The sequence below is a fragment of the Mustela nigripes genome, chromosome 1, assembly GCF_022355385.1.
Source record: "Mustela nigripes isolate SB6536 chromosome 1, MUSNIG.SB6536, whole genome shotgun sequence".
Classification (NCBI taxonomy): Eukaryota; Metazoa; Chordata; class Mammalia; order Carnivora; family Mustelidae; genus Mustela; species Mustela nigripes.
The window spans coordinates 89,920,435-89,936,906 of record NC_081557.1 but is presented as its reverse complement, the minus strand read 5'-3'; the positions used below and the strand labels follow the sequence as shown (position 1 = coordinate 89,936,906).

The 16,472-nt window shown below is 59.5% G+C and overlaps 1 protein-coding gene across 1 annotated transcript in view; it reads right to left on the bottom strand.

Moving 5' to 3' along the window:
* Positions 1-16,472, bottom strand: part of NECTIN1 (nectin cell adhesion molecule 1) — a 61,243-nt gene that overhangs the window by 15,405 nt on the left and 29,366 nt on the right. The gene's annotated exons all lie outside the window — the stretch shown is intronic.

Here is a 16,472-nt window from a genome sequence, read left to right as displayed (position 1 = left end):
CTGCCTCTCTGTCCCCATCTCTCCACACGTGATGCCTTCCGACTGTGTCAGACGGGGCCCCTCCTCAAGGAACACCATGTTTACATGTCCCCCCTCCCTCCTCCTGACACTCCCGGACTCTTGCTCATGCGGTTCCCTAGAAGGCCCCAGAAGGCTCTTCCTCTTCTCCACCAATGGATCTCCCACCTTGGGAAGCTTCACAGACCCTCCCCACCGTTACAGATCTTTTCTGGCTTGGAATGTGGTTGTTCATGCCTCTGACTTCTCCCCCAGAGCGGGATCCAGGTCCTTGCCCCCGCCACATCCCCAGGGCCTGGTGTCTTGGCACACAGTAGGTGCTCAGAAGACATTTGTTGCCAGAAAATTGTAACGGAAACCCGCAAGAATAGAGACTTGCCAAGAGGAGGGAGTGATCGGTGGCATCAGATGGATGAATCAATCCCCCCCAGTCTCCTCCCCGCTGGCTTCATTCCCACTAGAAGGGCTTGTTCGAGCTTCGCCCGAACCCTGAACTCGGAGCAGCCATCCCCTCTGGCGGGTCTCTTCGGGGCTCATTCCCGAGCTTTGTTCCTGGCTGTGCCTCTGCACACTTGGTGTTGTCACATCCTTACTGACCACCATCAATAACAGCGATGCCAGGCCCTGGACTGATGCAGCAGCAGGGGGATGGCCTCGGTGGTCCCCCAAGGGAGACTGGGGTTCAAGACTGGAAACTTGGGGTTCCTATTTGCCCCTGCATGGTGGAGACACACAAGCAGGGCACACTCCTTAGAGGGCTTGGAAGACCACGACTGGTGAAAGCTGCTCCCCTTGGGAGGGTACAGGCTGTCTCCTAGGTCCCTACAGCACCCTCTGCGTTTGGCATACAAATACCTGCTCAGAAATGCTTGCTGAATACATAGGTCTTTGGCCCCTTCCAGCCAGGCCCTTGCCTTGCTCTGGAAGTTTCCCTGATGCTCCCCACTTCTCTATGCCTGTTCACATCCACATAGACCCTTCAAGGCCCACCTGGGGTACCACACCCCTCCCCCTCCCGCTGTCCTTTGGGCCCTTCTGTGGGGTTCTGACGTGTCCCCAGGCAGAGAGCACTGCGGGCTGGCTGGAGTCCAGTGGAGGTAGCATCCATCAGGGAGTCAGGAGGTATCCATCAGGGAGTCAGGAGAGCTGGGCTCTGTCCGGCTCCATCTCAAGCTGGCCTTGGGACCTGGGCCAGTCACTTCCCCCTCCTGAGCCCTATTTTCCTCCTATAGAGGGGAGCAGGCCGGACTCCCCCGTCTCAGTGGTCCCTTCTAGCCCGTCTGATTCTCTGAACTATGGCCCTGCCCTGCTGGGGCCCCACTCCAGATCGAGTCCCATGGTGAGGTCAGTGGGCCAGACAGCCCAGTGCTCCTGCTGAGTGGCCTGCTGGCAAGCAGCTCTGCCCTAGGCCCTCCCAGCAGGGTAAGTGGGTGCTCCCTCCCCCACTCTCCAGCCTTCACTCACCAACCTGCTGGAGGTTGCCCAGCAGGTGAGATAATGTGGGTATAATTGGGGAACTTTCACCACACAAAGCCAGAAAACAGGAAAAGCCAGTTGGGAGGGCTTGGGCCATAGGCTGGGGGTTGGGGTTGGGGTGCGGGCACCAGGAGCCATCTGGGGATTGGTGCCTGGGCACAGTGGGGCTTACAGAGGGACATAGCCCACCAAGCCTGGCTCGGCCCTGGTTCCTGTCACTCCTCTGCAGGTGTGGAGCCAGGCAGAGTTCAGCGCCCCCCACACACGCTGCCATTCTGCTGTGTCTTCAGCAGTGACCTCACCCTTTAGAGCTGTGAATGCCAGGAGGGAAGATAATGGACAGCGGTGGGGCAGGCACTAGAAGGGGCTCAGGCGCCCCATCGGCCCTGTCTTGTCCATCAGTGCCTAAGCAGACCGAGGCAGCCCTCCCCACCCTAATGCTTGTTTTGGGGTGAAGTCTCCTCACTGGCGGGCAGGCCAGAGTGGGGGAGGGCCTCTAAGGAGCAGGTCGGCTCATTTTGATGTTGGCCTCTCTGCCTACAGTCTGCTGGGCACAAGGGAGCTCTTGGAATACAGGATTTGGGGTCACTCCATGCTTCCAGAGGTCTGTAACTAGGAGAGGCTGGGGACACTGACGAAGTCTGAAAACCTTCCCTCCGCCCTTGCACCCTACTCCAGGCTTAGGGACCCAGACCCCCAGCTTCTGGCTTGGGGTTGCCAGTCCTGGTCTGAGGATGCAGAGCTGGGGAGACGTCCCACGTTCTTTAGACTGTGCAGACTGGGAAGCTTTCAGAGAGGTGGGGTCAGGTGCAGCAGCAATAGGGTAGAGGGATCTCCACTGAAAGGACAGAGAAAGGCCTGGCTCAGGGCAGTAACCCAGGGACAGGGCCCTCCTCTGTGCAGGAAGAGGTGTCCGGAAGGCCCGGGACAGGGGCTGCAAACAGGAGGACAGGCCCGTCCAAGCTTTTCCACCAACCACTCTGGTCCCAACGACCTGGAAGCGGACGCTTATGTCTCCCCGATGTCGCCTCAGCTCCTCCCACCCTCTAAAGGGTCGTCCCATCTCTTCCCTGCTACCGGCAGCAGGTGGGCTCGTGACGAGTCGGGCTTTACATGATCCCTCTGTCACGTCGGAGCTATGAAACCTTGGGCAAATGACCTCTCTGTGCCTCAGTTTGTGCTGAGGTTGCAATCTGTAAAATGGGCCCAACAGCGGTACCTACCCCTGCAGTTATTCTCAGGATTAAGTGAGGACACGTGAAACGAGAGCTTGGCACACTCCGCATAGAATTACACACGTGGCCGATGTTAGGAGCCATCGTCGTCCTCACCACCGTCATCAGCATCCGTATCCCTTTCGCTTTCCTGGCACGTGCGTCTAGTGCATTTCCCCGCATGTGTCCCCCCGGCCCCCAGCAGCCTGTGAATCCCTAAGTAAGAGGGAAGACACTCGGGCTGGCGGAGTCACTGATGCGGGAACCAGGGCCAGTAGATGGTAGCATCCTGGAGGCCCAACGGACCACGAAATGCGTCATTTTACAGAGGAGGAGTCCCAGGGTTGGTGGGGGGGGGCACTGGGTCACTTGCTTGGGGACGTAGGAGAGCAGTGTCCAGCCTGGTGTTCCTCCCACCTTGCCTTTGTGTAAGGGACTCCCCCGTTCTCAGTCTACCTCCCCAGGGCGTCATTCTGGGTGGTGTCCCTCCCAGGAGCCTCTCTCGCTCCTTCTGGTATATGGCGGGAATACCCGTGACAAAATGCAGACCCAGCCCCCGCAGGCCACCCTGCGCTGGGCTTCGTTGGGGGCGGGTGGGCAAGAGGCTGGGGGCTGGGGTGCAGCCCAGAGGCAGCAGGGGGGAGGCATCTACAGGGCAGAGAACAGGAAGGAGCCAGAGAGGGGGGAGTGAAGGGTAGAGGGATCCCAGGGAGCCTCTGCCCTCCGCAGAAAGGTTCTTGTATCCCAGGGATATCAAGCAATGTGTTTTTCTTTTCCTGACCCCAAGCACTGCCTACAGTCTCCCTGACCACCCTACATGCCCCACGATCTGGGGCCCATGCATCAGTGCCTCAGTTTCCCCATTAGAATTCAGGCTGGACAGCTGGGACTGCTTCCACGGCTTCCCAGAAGTGCTGAGCCAACAAGGCAGGTGTCGGGCCGGCCCCTGAGACACGTCACGGACCTGTAAAAGTCCCGAGCTCAGCAACAAAACACAAAGGCTCCTCAGTTGTGGCCGACAAGCCTGCTCCCCAGGGCCCGCCCGCCCGCCTGCCCTGCCTGCTGTGGAGCTAATCCGAGGCTGAGGCCATGGGTTCCCACGCAGTGGGGTGTGGCCCAGGATTGGGGGGCACTCTGCTCTCTGTACCCACCCCGAGCGGTTTCTCTTCCCACCCTTTGAAATTTCAGACCCCTCTCTCCCTGGCCAGGCAGGCTGGGACTGGGCCCCTGTGGGCGGGTGGAGGGGGGCACAGGCTGGGGGGGGTTTCCTGGGATTTCTGGCACAGACCACCTCTTCTTCTGTCCCCCACCACTTTCCTGGTGCCCTCAGTCAGGTGGACAGCAGGGGCCGACCTGGTTGGGGGAAACTGAGGCACACTGGGGGAGGTCCCTGGCTCCCCACCCAGAGCCTCTCATACCCAAATCCTTTGGGATCCATCTCTAGGGTCTTCCAAGGATCTCCTTCCCCACCACCACCCCAAAACTGGCAGAAAGGAAGAGGACATCCGGTTAGAAACCAGCTTAGTGGTAAGTGGGAATGACTCACCTAGGGCTGGGGGAGGGGGGATAGGGCCTTCAGCCGAAACCCTGCTGACTCAGCACAGTGACCTAAAGGTTACAGGGCCCCTCCTCCCAGTGCAGCTATTTCCCCAATGTCAACTCCCAGGGCTGGCCAGGTCCTCACTTTCTGACACCAAGGCTGATCCACATGGGGGAGAAGCTGGCAAAGAAGAGGGTATGGTCAGGAGGGAATCCCCCTTCTGGGGTCCCCTCCTCTCGGAAGGTTTTACCAATCACTATTGCCCAGACCCAATCGTTCCGCCAGCAGGAACCCACATGAGCGGGGTTCCCACTGAGGTCCTTTGAACTTGTCCTGTCTCGCATCTACGCCCCAGGCAGGTTTCCCCATTATTTGGGAGCTCTCTAGAGCCCAGGCTGCAACTCTGCCCTCCAGACTCCCCTCCGCACCCGGGATGGGGTCCAGGGTGACCCAGCTCAGAGGGCTCAGAGAGGACCCAGATGCAGCAGCCGACCCAGTCCTGTCCCCATACCCCTACGTCACCCCTCACTGGGGTCCCTGCCTCCCGCACTGCAGGTGCTCTGCCCGGTCCGAGTGGGACCTGGGGGCCTCTCTCTGGGAGCAGTGCCGGCTGGGATGGCTCCAGGAGTCCTGGGGCCTTGAGTGCCTGCCTCACCCACCTTGCCAGCAGAGGTGATAACATCCCATGATCCCACAGTCAGGGGCTAATTGCTACTGTCCAAACCCAGGCGCCTCCGCCCCTCATCTGGGGTCACAGAAACTGCCGATGTTTTCTTCTTGACTGATGCCCGCCCCCCAACTCCCGACACAGAGCTGGTTAATGATGGGCTACGGGGCTGGCGCCGGAGCCTTGGCGGGTGAGAGCCGTGTGTGGGAGACGAGGGGGCGCGGCAGCCTGGGAAAAGCCCCGAGAAGGAGCCCAGGATCTTCCAGACAGGCTGGGCCGGCCCCGCTCCCCGGCAGCCTGGAAGCCCCGGGGTTGTAGTGGCGGCGGTGGGGGCTGCTCTGGCAAGTCCCATCTCTCTCCGAAACCTAGCAGGACAGGTTGGGGGACAGGGATGAATCAGGGAGCGGGGTTTTGCCTTCTCCAGCTGAGAAACAAGTGGCTGGGACATCTGAACCTCTCCTACAAGTCTGCGGCCTGTTGGCTGCCCCATCCCCAAGGCCCAGGGCAGGGCCCGTCCTCAGCAGCCCCCAACTTCCCCCGGGCATCCCAGAAACAGACAGCCCCTCTCAGTGCTACCCCCTCTTCAGCTCTAGCTTTCGGACTCTGCCTGTCGGCTCTCTCTGGAATGCTCACCTTGCACCTGCCACATTTCCTCTGGCCAGGAGGAAGCAGGATGCACTGGAGATTGGGGAGAAGTCTCTGGGCCCCACTACTTGGTCACGTTTTTTTAAATGGCCTAAGGTAGGCAGTTCCCCTCCCTGGCCTCAGTGTCCTTTTCTGTAGAACCAGAGTGTGGATCCCATAGCCCTGGAAGATAATACTTTGGACATCACCTGTCTGGTTCTCTCTCTGCCCTAAGTCTGTACCTTCCCTGGATCACACTCTAGAACTTTTCTACCAAGTGGCCGCTCCACCTCTGCATACTGCCCAGCTCCTCCAGGAAGACCTCCCAGATTAAGCGGAACGCCAGGAAAATCCAAGGTGCTCAGCCGCAGAGCCGGGGCGTGGGGCTCTTCCATATCCACGCAGTCAGAGAGAGCGATGGACACTAGCCGCCGCATGCTTCTGAATTCATCTTTGTCCTCCGTCCCCAGTGGCCCCCATCCAGACTCCCTCAAGCCCCGCCCACCAGCACATCCCTTCTCCGCCCCCCCCCCCCCCCCCCCCCCCCCCACCACCACCAGCAGAGTCTCACTTCCCTATTTTCTCAACACTCCCAGGCCGGGACTCTACACGCCTCCCCCCACCTTCACCCCTTTAAGTAAATCCCAAACCCTTCCATTGGTACCTTCGTGCTCAGCATCTCATTTCTGCCACCGTGTCCCCCAGCAGGCCGCAATCATCACCCCAGCCCCGCTGTAGGTAACTCTGAGGCCCCATACCTGCCTCCAGGCTCTACCCCAACCCACTCACCACGTTCTAAAACACAAATCATTGTCTACTTAAAATCCTTCCATGGGTTTCCTGCAGCCCTCAGGATCAACTGCAAAGCGCTTCTGGGCTCTGGACCTCATCTTGGGCGTTGGAACTTAGCTACCTCCTCTCCTGGCCCCCTCTCCTCTGCCCCATGGAACAATACAATCCTTTCCCTGGCGCGTTACTCCCTCTGCTAAAAACCCACACCCCGTTATCTGCCCCAGTCCCTTTCATCCTTTCTGAGTGCCCTTAGCCTTGATTTTGAGGAGGCGGCTTTCTGGGGGCACTCCTCCCTCCCCGAGTGAGGGATCCATCCGGCACCCCAAGGGCCCCCTACTTGAGGATACACCTGTCACAGCAGCTCCCCTCTGGAGGGAAAGGCCAGTGCCTGGCATGCAGCAGGCATAGGGGTTCCGAGTGGTTGGTGGAGAAGGCCACGAGCTAGCTGGGCTTCCAGGCCAGGCTCAGCCATTTCCCCGGTGTGATAACAGCTTCCTGGATACCGCACATCGGTCAAGGGCAGGGCCTACCCAGGAGGACGCCGGACTATGTCAGCAGGTGGGGTAGGGGGACAGAGCTGGAAGGGGAAAGGGATCCACACTGGAGGCAGGCAGGTCAGTGCCAGAACCTTCTCCTTGACTGAGACCAGGAAGCTGTGCCCCAAAAGGTATGCCTTTCCCGCCCCACAGCCCCACATCCTCTGCTTGCTTCCCACTCGCCGCTTCTGGGTTCCCTTTCTCTTTCCTCTGCCCCAGTTCCTAGCACACAGCTCTGCCTCCTTCCTCACTCCACACCAGAGGTGAAAACTATTCTTCTCACCCAAGTAAGTCACTGCCGGAGGCCCAGCTCCCAAGGTCTTAGCCTGCAAAGCCCGCACGGCCCACAGCGCCGCACCCCTCCCCAACACAGCCTGGCCGAGCCCTCTGAGGCCTGGAAGCGCTCGGCTCTAAATCTGGGGTTGACACAGGTCCCAGCTCCGCGGCCCACGCCAACCCCGTCTCCCCCGGCAGCACAGACGACATGTCTCCCAGCAGACACCCACGGGGCCAGGGCTCCCCTCAGCAAAGGAGCGTCCTTAATGACACATTTCGGGGAGTGTAGGCAGCAGCCTCTTCAGAGAGCTAGTGTGGGGGCGGCAGAGGCTGGGGGTGCCATGAAAACAGAGGGGAGTTCCCACGGCCTCCCCAGGAGAACCCCTTCGAAGCTGGGTATCAACATAGCGTTGTCTGGGTCCTGCGGGTGCTGGGCTGACGTTCGCCACCTGTTTGGAAGTGGAAGCCTCCAGATCTGCCTCTTGCCATAAGGGCCTTTGTCGGACCACCCCAGTGCCCGGCTCTGCCCAAGCCCCATCCAGCTTCACACAGCTGTCTGTCCCCAAGCCTGGGGGCTGGGCCTATGTGGGGAGGGGTAAGGCGTGGAGGGCATAGGACATGGATATCCTGCCTACTTCCAGGGAAGCTCATTCTAAGAGGGGAGGGTTGGGAGGGAGACTGATGGGGCCGGGTTGAAAAGGATGGTAATTCACCCACAAGCACTGACTCTGAGTTCAGATGGGCCTGGGCTGGTGTGGGCTGCTTACTGGCTGTGTGACTGAGCATGCTGCAGCAACCTCTCTGTGCCTCAGTTTTGCCATATATGAAATGGGTACGATATTAGTGCTGTTGCCCAGGCTTGATTTGAGATTGAGTGAGATAATTCCTCTAAGCTCTTAGCATAGTGCCTGGCACACAGGCACGCTACAAATGGGTTGTGTAATTGTTATTACAGTTTTGAGGGAAGAAGCTGCTAGAACTCAGGCAAGCTGATTTCCACTCTGGCTCTGCCAGCCACCGTGTGATCTCGCATATGCCCTCGCTATGGTGAGGCCACTGTCCCGGAGCGGAGATCCTCAACCTTGACGCTACTGACATTTAGGGCCTGATAATTCTTTGTGGCGGGGGCTGTCCTGTGTGCCAGCCTCTTCCCACCCTTCCTCCGTTATGACAACCAAACCTATCTCTAGAAATTGCTGGAAGTCCCTGCAGGGCAAAACTACCTCCACTGGCTTAGAGGAGAGGGCAGGCAGCTTGGGCAGGGGTACTGGCCCGTGTGTGAGGGATGTGCAGGGCGGACCCTGCAAGCCAGGAGCAGGAGGGGAATGGCTGGGAGTGCTTGCCAGAGGGGAACTGTCCTAGGTCCTGGGGCAGAGGGCCCAGAGGCTGGTCAGAGCAGGGGTGCAGCCTTCCCGCCTGGAGGGCCTGCAGTTGGCTCTACAGGAGGGACGGGAGGAGGCGTGTGCTTGGGGAAGGCAGGTGGAGAGGACCAGAGGCCCCGGGGAGCCTGGAGCCGACTGCCGGGTGCTGTCAGAACTTGGGTTACAGAGCAGCACATGTGTCCTCGGAGCACAGAAGGGCAGGAGACACAGCCCGGGGAAGCCTTGGACAGGGAGGCAGCGAGCTGCGAAGACAACAAGGCCATGTGCTTCTAAGAGCAGAACCGACAGGCAGCGTCTCTCTCCGGCTGGTAAACCGCTATCATTCCGGAAGGTTTGCACCTCATTTGGTTCCTGCTTAAGTGAAATCCACAACATGTGTTCCCTGCATTAGTGGAGTGTTTGTGCTTAATTAGTGGCAAATTCTTTCATATTAAAGTCATTACGTTTTGCCGTTTGCTCTTCTCACCCTGGGTCTGGATCTACTTCTGTCTTCTTCCTTTTAATGCAAGGTGGCCTGTCCCAGGGGGTCCAGCCTCAGGAGGCATGCGCACATGTGCTCCCCCACCTCCATGCGCACGCACACACACACACACGCATGGACCACCCCTCCCTGGGGCACTCGGACCCTACAACAGTCAGAGCTGTGCCCATCCCACCCCGGGGCTAGCAGGTGTCGCTCCCAGAACTCCATCCCCATGCCAGGCTCCTCCGCAGGGGTCAGCAGCTGTGCCTCCCACTCCAGGGGGCTCCCCCTTGGGCTGCTCTGGCACAGCCTATCCGGCTTTGGGGTGTGGGTCCAGGCGCTGCTGCTGGCGGGACAATAAGAAGCAACTGTGTCGCTCAGGGGGCCACACGCACATATCCCAGTGCGGATACTGGGATGGAGGGGCAGAGATTGCCTCCTGAGCCTCCCCGCACCTCCCTGGAAGGCCTGGTTCTCAGCAGTCCTAGGGCTGAAGTGCAGGACCTCTGTGAAGATGCCTGCGGCCACAGCACAGCGGGGATGCTGGTTTCTAGACAGGAGGGCGGGTCGCCCGTGATCAGGGCCACAGATAACCTCTTCTCTACGGCATCTGAAGTCGCCTGAGAAGCAGCCATACACCTGTTTCATTTCTGGGCCGCACTAGCGGGTGTGGACCCTGTGGTGGGACTGCAGCCCAAGGTTAGGTTACAGTGTCCGCAGGCTGGGTCTTCTGCAGCAATCCTTTCCCTGCACAGATGCTACAAAGCCTGCTGTAGGTCTGAACTCAGCACTGGGGACTCCTGCTGCAGGCAGCAGTGGGACAGGGGGGTTGGGGGGGGTGGTTGGGGCCTGGGCTCAGGAGGTTCGGGGAAAGCTGGCAGTGACCTTTCCTCAAGACGAGGCAGGAGCCCCTCCCCTGGCTTCATGCCCCCTCCTTCGTGAAGCCCCTCCCGGAATGTCTCAGTTGCCACGACCTGGTCCCAGCCTCCAGCAGGTCGCACCTCCCGCTTCAGGGCTGTCTCCACCGCACCCCCCCCCCGCCCCCCCGAAAGCCTTCCTTGCCACCCTCTGAGCTCTGCTCTGGGTTTCAGGCTTTCTCTGATGCACTGCAGGCAGCATTCAACCTCTTCACCGGGCATGGTCCGGGGAGCAAACAAGAGGAAGAGGCAGGCTTCTTCCCGGTCTGAAACTGGCAAAGGCTTGTGGTGGGTCACGTTTTCTCTTTAACCTTCAGCCAGAGCAGCCCCCAAGCCTTGCCTGCAGGGTCTCCAGTAGGGGGCTGGAGAGGGGCAGGAGGGGGTAAACCCTTCGTTCTTAAGCTCCCTGGACTGATGGAGAACCCAAGCCCCGCAGAAGAGAGCATCTCCTCGTGTCTCACAAATTCAGGTGACGTCCGGGTAGCTTCACAACAGAGTGAGCAGGGGCTTAGGGCAAAGGGACAGGAGAGTCTTTCCATGTCCCTTTTGTCACTTTCAGAACCTACCTCTTTTTCAGACCCCCCCCCCCCCCCAATCAGCCTGCTCTGGCTTGGCTGCCACCTCCATCCCGACACTCTCCCCAGTGCAAGGCTCAAGTGAAAACGGGCATTTCTCTTCCAAACAGACGCCACAGGTGTTAAATCCCTCAGACCCCTCCAACCTCTCGGATGATGTCAGCTTTGGCTTTACCGCACCCCACTCACTATGCCCACCTCAGTGTCAACCCCGAGAAGCATTCTTCCCAACCACAGTGTAAACCCCAACACTGCCCCAGCCCAATCTCAATGTCAATGCCAAACTAGACCACAAGACTGGTGTTATGACTCTACCCCTAGTGCCAACCTCTTCCTGGCTTTAACCACAGAAAGCAGCAAAACCTTATGTGTGGCCATCATTTCCGCCCTAATCTCAGTTCACCCCAGGTCTGAACTCTGCCTCAGCTCGGTGGCACCCCAGGAGGAAGGCGGTCTGGCTCAGTCTTTCTTTTTTTCTACCCAATATTCCCCCCCCCACCACCACCTTGGGGGTAGCCACTGGAAGAGAGGGCTCTAAAGGGTCCTGACATCATGGTGCAGGGAGAGCCCAGGTCAGCTGGAAGGCCTCCCCTGTGTGGGTGAGTCTGCCTGTCAGGGGGAACCGGGCTTCCCATATCAATCTGCTCTCCCCCAGTGGCCCCGAAGCCACCCATGGCAGGGCCTTGTGGACATGTGCGGTCACTGGAAAGCCTCCCCTGGGCTGTGCCTTTCCCCGGTGCCCAGGAGGCTGAAAGGGGTGGTGGGCAGGCCCACACCTTGTAGCCTGTCCTGCTGCTAATTCCAGCTTCAGCAGCAGGACCCACAAACAAGTCCCACAACCTTCCTGAACCTTCTTCTCACCCATAAAATGGACCTCAAGCGAGGCCACCTCATTTAGCTGCAGTGAGGATTGAGGGAGGGCGTCTGTATGAAATGATTTCCGGGGTCCTGGGGTCCTCGGGGACACATCCTGTCTGGCCTCACTGTGCTCCCGGCCTCAGGCTGTCTGTCACCTGGCCTTCCTCCCCTCCCTTCCCAGCACTGAAATCATCACCTTCTTCTTGGCCAAGTGCTGAAGGGAGCAGGTCATTGCCCTTGCCACAGCCTGTCTCCTTCCTGTCCCACAGGGCAGGGGCACAGGGGATGAAGGGACTTGAGAGACAGGAGCTAAAAACGCCAAGCCCCAGCCATTGCTCCCAGCCCTGCCGGCTCTCCCGCAGCTCTTCTGTCAGAGCTTTGAGAGAGAGAGAGTGTGTGTGTGTGTGTGTGTGTGTGTGTGGGCGGTGGGGGGGGGTCTTTCCCTGACTCTCCACTCCCTTCTCCCTGCCCTCTCTTTGCCCAACATGAATCTATCAGGAGCCGCACCCAGACCCGCTTCCAGCTCAGACTTGCTGGGGTTTCACGAGTCACTGGGTAGGGGCCTGACATGCTGGGACCTGTCTCCTGTCCTGCCTTGCAGAGAGAGTGCGCACGTAGGCAGCAGGGGACAGCGCCCAGCTGCAGGGGTGCGGCCCAGCCTCCGGGCCACCTGCTGCCCCTCCTCCCCTCTCCTTCCCATTCTCATGCCCTCTTTGCCCTGCCCACCACACTGCTCATCATGGCCCTGAAAGGCCAGGAGGCGCTGGTGGCAGTGGGGGGGGTGTGGGGGGGGGAGGGGGCTCCCCATGTTGTGCCATGTCTGAGGAGGGTATGGCCTGCCACCTTCAACTGGCCCAAGGTGGGGTCTGTCCACCTAGCAGCAGATGCCAGGGGTCTCACTGGCTCCCCTCCCTCACAAAAGGAGAATGGACAGGAAGACGACGTTCCTTGGGAGACCCTTGCCAATGGATGGCAAGAACAGCTACCACATGTGTAACTTAGCTGTGCCAGGCCCAGGCCCAGATGTTCACTCCTATTAACTCACTTCATCCTCACACAGCTCCCAGAGCTAGGGAGCATGAGTGTCTCCATTTCAGTGATGAGGAAACAGAGAGGTCAAGTGACCCACCTAAGGTCACACAGTCTACGAAGCAGATTCAAAACGCGCAGTCTCCATGAGGCTCCTTTCCGTGAGAGGCTATGCTCTTCACCACCACATGGACTGCCCGTGGCCTCCCTTTCTCCCCTTCCTGGGGAGACAAGTGGCCAGCACACACCTGCCAAGCCCCAGAATCACTGGGATTTGATACATGGGACCCTAGCCTATTGGCAGCTCGGGAGATGGGGGTTGGATTAAGTTCCTTGTTGGGAGCGCAGACGTCAGGCCCTCACCCTGGCTCTGGGGGAAGCTGAGCCCCGGGATCCCCACTCCTGTCAGGGTAACAAGGCTGGCTGGGACCAGGGCATCCTCAGCCCAGAGGATGTTTCTGGGCACCGCAAATACATAAAACCTCCATTCTTTCCTTGTTCCCTCTGCCTCCCAGTCCAGGAGTTATAAATTTTACCTCCTAGTCTGAACTCTGCCAGTCTCTGGCTGTGAATCTTCCTTTGTCTGTCCCTGGGGTTCTCCACCTGGGAGATGCTGCTGGTCCCATCTTCCCCCTTCGCCTCTGGGGCCTCGGGAGAACCAGGCAGGCAAAAGCTCAGGAAAGGCGAATGATGGCTACCATTGACTAATGGTACCACTGACTGCAGCTCTGGTGCGGCCAGGCACGCGTAGCTACAATCGCACCGAGTCTCTATGACCATCCCATGAGGGGAGCCCCCTCGGCCCCAGGGCCCAAGAGGAGAGTGATGGCCAACCTCTGTCCTTTCCCCAAACCTCAGAAATGCGAGGTCTTGTTCTGCTTTTTCATCCTGCACGCACCACCCAGCACCTCCAGGAAGTGGACAGCAGGTGCTAATGAGGAATCGGCAGAAAGTCTCCACACCCCTCCCTGCGCAGAGGCCTGGCGGCCCGGAAGGGGTACGTTGGGGCCCACTCAGTGCCCTAGGTGAGCAGAGAGCTCAGACAGCTCCCAGCCAGCTCCACCGGCGGGCTTCCCACCAGAGGCTGCTGGGATTGCATGTCCAATTAGCTTAATGAGTGAGGCCCCAGCTTTAATTGGGGCCCTCTGCTTTGCTGTGCTGTCTCCTGCTTTCATTTTTAATGCTGGGAAAGGGTGGGTTCTCTTCCTCACGCCTGTGCATTTTCACCCTGGCTAATGGCTCCTCGCTCAGAAAGGCCCCTACAATGCTAATTGGGTTTAATTCCTGGGATAATTAATGATTCTATTGGAAAACTGAAATGTTGTGGGTGAATTCTGGGTGTAAACAGAGAGGAAAGTCAAAGGGACAGAGAGCCCAGAATGGGGCCTTGGGAGAGACTGGGGTTGGACGAAAGGCCAACCTGAGAGTCCTTCATGGTGGGTCCCCGAGATGGGGACCATCTGGCCTAAGAGGTCCCTGTGTACAGACAAGGAAACAGAAGCACCGAGAAAAACAGTACAACCAAGGGCTGCCAAGAAGTTGGGGGGGATGAGGACAGAAGGAGCTGGCGGAGCTAGGCCCGGGGAAGAACAGGGGTGGGAGTGTGTGACTTCAGCCTTTGGTGGTTCAATAATGTGATAATGGACGTGAGCGCACCTGGGGAACAGCTATCAGCCAGACGCGGGCCTGTAGAAATGTCTTATGGTTGTTTCTCTCATTGTGGTTACAAAGGCCCTGCCTCTGGGTCAGCAGATAAGCAAACAGCTCATCAAGCCAGGAGGCAGCCAGGTGTAGACAGGAATGGTGGTGGGCAGGTAGTAGAAGGCCCCGGAAGGCCACAGCCTCTATACTGCCTCTGGCTGTGGATCTTTCTCCTCTCTGGTCCTAAGGGAGAGAGCTGGCTGGCGCGTCTCTTGGGGTAAGACCTGTATCTTTCCTGTTTGGCTCACACCCACGAGCCTGACCCTGAAGCACGGGGAGGGGTGAGAGATGGAGGAGACATGTGCCCCTTGAACTTCATGGTGACCTGCAGGTTTGGCGCCATTCTGGGGAGGGAGGAGACGGGGCTGGGAGAGGACTGGCTGCCTGGCTGTAGGATGGGCCCACGTGCCCCCCCGGATCCATGTCAGGGGCCCTGAATCCAGGCTGTCCGGCAGCCAACAGGCACCTCACCCTCCCCGTGCCCGACTGAGCTCTTCTTCCCGCTCCTCCCTCACCCCTTCCCTCCCCAGGCCAAACTCTATCAGTCCCCTCTTTCCATCCTGTGGATTCCCTCCTCTGTGTTTCTGGAACCCAGCCCTTGGGCTCCCCATCCTTACTGCAGCTTGATGGGGAGGCGAGACCCACGCCATCCCCTATCTGGAATCCTGGCATCAAGCGCACGAAGACGAGCGAACTTTTAAGGAGACTCCCTATCTAGGCACCGAATGTCCTTTCATCCTCTCAAAACCCCTCCAAGAGAGGTCCTACTGTCGCTGCTGGGAAACAGACCCAGGCTGGGCAAGGGTCGGTCTGCGCTATACTGCCCTGTGGGTCTGAATGCAAACCTGATCTCCTTGCACGAGTCCTAGCTCTCTGCCGCCCCGGGCTAAGTCTGAGGTGGATCTGAGCTACTCATCAGCCTTCACCATCAGTCCCTGCCCGTGCTCCCAGCTTCCTCTCCTGTCCCTCCCAGGCCACCACCCTCCACGCCAGCCACCGTGGGAAACTCCCACCCTCACCGCCACCAGCTCTGCTCGAGTTCCCGGGGCACCAGCTCTGCCAGGGGCGGCAGGGTGTGTGTGTGATAGACAGTGCTGGGCTCTGGGAGACCGGCTTCTCTGAAGCCCCAGCTCCCCGCACGGGGTAGTCTGCTCAGCGACCTGCGAGCCAGGCTAGAGTCAAATCGCAGAGAGCACATTTGGGGATGCGGGCTCTGTCAACTTCTCCAGTCACTGGGATTCTTAAATCAAGACTTCTCAGGAAGCTCAGGGTCAAGGCGGGGGGGGGGGGGGGGGGGGGCAGGGTCCCCGGAGAATGCCGAGACCCTCTGTGCCAAGGAAGGCTTCTCTGTAGGAGAAAAGCCGAGAGGCCCCACGTGTGGGAGAAGGAGCCAGCTCCGCCGCCCCCAGCGGGCGGCGGGAGGCCCCCTTCCTCCGCTCCCCGGTCTGGCCAGCCAGGGCTAGTCCCACCGCTCGGCTCTTCCGGCCCCCTTTACCTTGATGACCCTAGATTCTGGAATGGTTTAGGGAAGGGGCCACCCATTTCTTAGATGTTGAAGTGAGACCCAGAAGGGTGAGGTGACTGACTTGAGGCTAAGTCATCAGTTCATGAAAAGCCGAGGACACAATCTAAGTCTCTTGCCTCTTCTTTTGCTTTCTGGGTCCCAAAGGGATGAGGAAGACAGACAGGCTAGAAACTGCCCCTGGCTGAGTGAAGGCTTCTGGGTAGGAGTCTTTGGAGGGTAGGCTGGTGTCCCATCTAGTGCTCAGGGACCAGGCTGGCCTAGACGAAGGCGAGATGGGCATCATCCCTCCCCCATGCCGCCCCCCCGCCCCCCCCCCCCCAATGAGGTCTCAGCAGCCGCAGGCTGGACCCCTTGGTGGGTGCTCTGGAGTTCACCCCAGCCTGCTGCTCTGGGGAGGGGGTGGAAGAGGGACGGAAGCCTAAAGAAGCAGGTCAAAGCAAATCCTCTCCACGTGCCCCACCCCCACTGAGGCCGGGCAGAGCCAGAGCCTGTAGGACCAGAACCCAGGCGCCCTGTCCTGACACGTCCTGGGGAGCAGCTTGACTGGGAAGTGAGGGAGCGAGTCCAGGGGTTTGGGGTGGGGGTGGGCAGAGAAGGTGAGGGAGGACAGAGTGGGGCAGGCAGGGGGCTGGGTGGTCTGCCTCACCTCAGAGGACACGGGGAGCAGTGCTGGCAAGAGCCAGGGAAAAAGTGGGTTCTGTGGGGGGGGAAGGGGGGCTTAATGAGGAAGCAGTGTTGGCTCAGCGGGTCTTTGGCCCCAGGCCCCCGCCTCCCTGCTCACAGGCTCAGACAGGTCCAGAACGCAGGGCTGCTGGCTGCTGAGAGGGGCAAGGTGAGAAGCAGCCTCACCGTCTGGGGAAGGACCTGGACAATGAGCCA